The 4,506-nt window shown below is 42.6% G+C and overlaps 1 pseudogene; it reads left to right on the forward strand.

Moving 5' to 3' along the window:
- Positions 1-866: 866 nt before the first annotated feature.
- Positions 867-2,607, forward strand: LOC126027885 (elongation factor 1-alpha 1-like; annotated as a pseudogene).
- The last annotated feature ends 1,899 nt before the right edge of the window (positions 2,608-4,506 follow it).

Raw genomic sequence — 4,506 nt, forward strand, 5'->3', positions numbered from 1 at the left:
CCATTTGAGGGATTATTGTTCCAGATGAATTTCAGAATTGTTTGATACACTTCTTTGAAGAATGTTATGAGTATCTTTAGAGGGATTTCATTAAATCTGTATAATGCTTTGGAAGTGTTGCCATTTTAATGATGTTAATCCTGCCAATTCAAGAGCAGAGTATGTGTTTCCATTTCAACGTGTCCTCTCTTATTTCTTGGAGCAGGGTTTTATAGTTTTCTTTGTACTATAGGTCCTATACATCTTTAGTCAAGTTGACTCCAAGATATTTGAGTTTGTGTGGCACTAATGTGAATGGGGTTGTTTTCTTTTTGTTTGTTTGTTTTTGTGGTTTTTGGGTCACACCCGACAGTGCTCAGGGGTTACTCCTGGCTCGATGCTCAGAAATTGCTCCTAACAGGCACGGGGGATTATATGGGGTGCCGGGATTCGAACCGATGACCTTCTGCATGAAAGGCAAATGCCTTACCTCCATGCTTTCTCTCAGGCCCCGGGGTTGTTTTCTTTTTTTTTTTTATTTAAACAACTTTATTACATACATGATTCTTTTTGGGTTTCAGTCATGTAAAGAATAACACCCATCACCAGTGCAACATTCCCATCACCAATGTCCCAAATCTCCCTCCTCCCCACCCAACCCCCACCTGTACTCTAGACAGGCTTTCTATTTTCCTCGTACATTCTCATTATTAGGATGGTTCAAAACGTAGTTATTTCTCTAACTAAACTCATCCTTGTTTGTGGTGAGCTTCCTGAGGTGAGCTGTAACTTCCAGCTCTTTTCTCTTTTGTGTCTAAAAGTTATTATTGCAAGAATGTCTTTCATTTTTCTTAAAACCCATAGATGGCTTTTTTGCAACGGGTTGCCGCCAGGACAGGTGTCGTGAAAGCCACACAGCTTAAACTAATCCAGCCAAGATGGGAAAGGAAAAGACCCACATCAACATCGTTGTCATCAGCCACGTCGACTCGGGCAAGTCCACCACCTCCGGCCATCTGATCTACAAATGTGGCGGCATTGACAAGAGGACCATCGAGAAATTCGAAGAGGCCGCGGAGATGGGAAAGGGCTCCTTCAAGTATGCCTGGGTCTTGGATAAGCTGAAAGCTGAGCGTGAACGTGGTATCACCATTGATATCTCCCTGTGGAAGTTTGAGACTAGCAAGTATTACGTGACCATCATTGATGCCCCAGGACACAGAGACTTCATCAAGAACATGATTACAGGCACCTCTCAGGCTGACTGTGCTGTCCTGATTGTTGCTGCTGGAGTTGGTGAATTTGAGGCTGGTATCTCCAAAAATGGGCAGACCCGCGAGCATGCCCTTCTGGCTTACACACTAGGTGTGAAGCAGCTTATTGTTGGTGTTAACAAAATGGATTCCACTGAGCCACCCTACAGCCAGAAGAGATATGAGGAAATTGTTAAGGAAGTTATCACCTACATTAAGAAAATCGGCTACAACCCAGATACTGTAGCATTTGTGCCAATTTCTGGTTGGAACGGTGACGATATGCTGGAGCCAAGTGCTAACATGCCATGGTTCAAAGGATAAAAAGTCACCCGTAAAGATGGCAGTGCCAGTGGAACCACACTTCTTGAAGCCCTAGATTGCATCCTGCCACCCACTCACCCAACTGACAAACCCCTGCGCCTGCCCCTCCAGGATGTGTACATGATTGGAGGTATTGGTACTGTCCCTGTGGGCTGAGTTGAGACTGGTGTTCTCAAACCTGGCATGGTGGTCACATTTGCTCCAGTCAACGTTACAACTGAAGTTAAGTCTGTTGAAATGCACCATGAAGCTCTTAGTGAAGCACTTCCTGGGGACAACGTGGGTTTCAATGTCAAGAACGTATCTGTTAAGGATGTTCGTCGTGGCAATGTGGCTGGTGACAGCAAAAATGACCCTCCAATGGAAGCAGCAGGCTTCACTGCTCAGGTGACTATCCTGAACCATCCAGGTCAAATCAGTATTGGCTATGCACCTGTGCTGGATTGTCACACAGCCCACATTGCTTGCAAGTTTGCTGAGCTGAAGGAGAAGATTGATCGTCGTTCTGGGAAAAAGCTGGAAGATGGCCCTAAATTCCTGAAGTCTGGTGATGCTGCCATTGTTGATATGGTGCCTGGCAAGCCCATGTGTGTGGAGAGCTTCTCTGACTACCCTCCCCTGGGTCGTTTTGCTGTTCGTGACATGAGACAGACTGTTGCTGTGGGTGTCATCAAAGCAGTGGACAAGAAGGCAGCTGGAGCTGGCAAGGTTACAAAGTCAGCCCAGAAGGCTCAGAAGGCTAAATGAATATTATGCCCAGTACCTGCCACCCCAGTCTTAAACAGTGGTGGAAGAACGGTCTCAGAACTGTTTGACTCAATTGGCCATTTAAGTTTAATAGTAAAGGACTGGTTAATGATAACAATGCACCGAAAAACCTTCAGAAGGAAAGGAAAATGTTTTGTGGACCATTTGTTTTTTGTGTGTGCGTGGCAGTTTTAAGTTATTAGTTTTTAAAATCAATACTTTTTAATGGAAACAACTTGACCAAAAATCTGTCACAAAATTTTGAGACCCATTAAAACAAAGTTTAATGAGTAAAAAAAAAAAACCCATAGATGAGTAAGACCATTCTACATTTTTCTCTCTCTCTCTGACTTATTTCACTCAGCATAATAGATTCCATGTACATCCATGTAAAGGAAAACTTCATGACTTCATCTCCCCTGACAGCTGCATAATATTCCATTGTGTATATGTACCACAGTTTCTTTAGCCATTCATCTGTTGAAGGGTATCTTGGCTGTTTCCAGAGTCTTGCTATGGTAAATAGTGCTGCAATGAATATAGGTGTAAGGAAGGGATTTTTGTATTGTATTTTTGTGTTCCTAGGGTATATTCCTAGGAGTGGTATAGCTGGATCATATGGGAGCTCGATTTCCAGTTTTTGGAGGAATCTCCATATCGTTTTCCAGAAAGGTTGAACTGGACTTCATTCCCACCAGCACTGAAAAAGAGTGCCTTTCCCTCTGCATCCCGGCCAACATGCTTGTTCTCATTCTTTGTGATGTGTGCCAATCTCTGGGGTGTGAGGTGGTACCTCATAGTTGTTTTGATTTGTATCTCCCTGATGATTAATGATGTGGAGCATTTTTTCATGTGCCTTTTGGATGCAGCTCATAGAATTAGAAAGTGCTCAACAAAAGGAACCAAAAATAGGGAGACAGAAGGAAATAACAAAGCTGATAGCAGAAATCAACGAAGTGGAAACCCAAAAAAAAAAAAAATCCAAAAGATCAACAAAAGCAAAAGTTGGTTCTTTGAAAAAATAAACAAGATTGATAAACCATTAGCAAAACTAACAAAGAGAGAGAGAGAGAGAGAGAGAGAGAGAGAGAGAGAGAGAGAGAGAGAGAGAGAGGAACTTGATAACTAGTATTAGAAATGGAGAAGGAGAAAAGAGGCAAAAGGAAGGAGGAAGAGAGTATGTAAGAGCTGAGAAAGGGAAGAAGGAGGGGGAAGAGGGAGCTGGAGGGGCTTGGAAGTGAGATAAAGAGACTTGGTGGGGAATTCCCAGCACAACATGTACTCTGGGCAGAGCTGTGAGGTGTCCACACTGAGATTTAGTAAGGCTCCCTGGGAAGTAGAGAAATTAAAAAGTACTCATCCTGTTGTACCCTGGAAATCTGAACATTCAGAGCTGAGAGAAAATACAGCTCAGCTTGTGTCTGAAACATTCCTCAACCACATACCTGGCAAGAGTGAGTCACATTGCCCAACATCTCAGCTTAGAACTTCAGGATAAAACAAAGAATTGGGAGACAGAAGGGACACCTTAATTTTTTCCTTTGAATATTCAATTACATTTCATTCTTGGCTCCTCCTGCAATTCTCATCTATATTAAAGAAACTGTAAAAGACAAACAAACACAGAAATGGGGCCCTGTTTTAGTCTAGCTGGAGTCTGAACTCCCCCTGAATCCTCTGTCCCTCAGCCAGTGTCTTCACTCCCACTTGATTTCACAGGCATCCTGCTGCTTTCTGCCCACTCATCCTGCCTAAACTTCTCTTTCCTACATAAAAGGAACCCCCTGAAGGGAATCCCAGGCTCATTATTTAAACAGCTGGAAAATTGCTTTGCCTTGTCTGCCCACATGTTGCATACAAGACTTACAAGATACTTTTTATCATTGACTCTGGAGCTGACTTAGGCAATTTCCAGGAAATATTAAACAATTTCCCGAATGCAGTCAAGTTCAAGAAACTGTGTAGAATCTCTCAGGCTGTACTTGACTCAAACTACATCTCAGGCCCAGGACTTCAGTGACAGTAAGGGCAACTGTAAGAGTAGGATCTGTCCTTCAAGGAGAAGAAAGAAGAAACTTCTCAAAACAGATAAATCATCTTAGCTCACCAACAACTCTCCATAAACTCTGAAGTTCTACTAGGAAAATGTTTATAATTCACATAACCCATATATTACATATATAATATTACATATATAATATTA

The sequence above is a fragment of the Suncus etruscus genome, chromosome 14 (assembly GCF_024139225.1).
Source record: "Suncus etruscus isolate mSunEtr1 chromosome 14, mSunEtr1.pri.cur, whole genome shotgun sequence".
Classification (NCBI taxonomy): Eukaryota; Metazoa; Chordata; class Mammalia; order Eulipotyphla; family Soricidae; genus Suncus; species Suncus etruscus.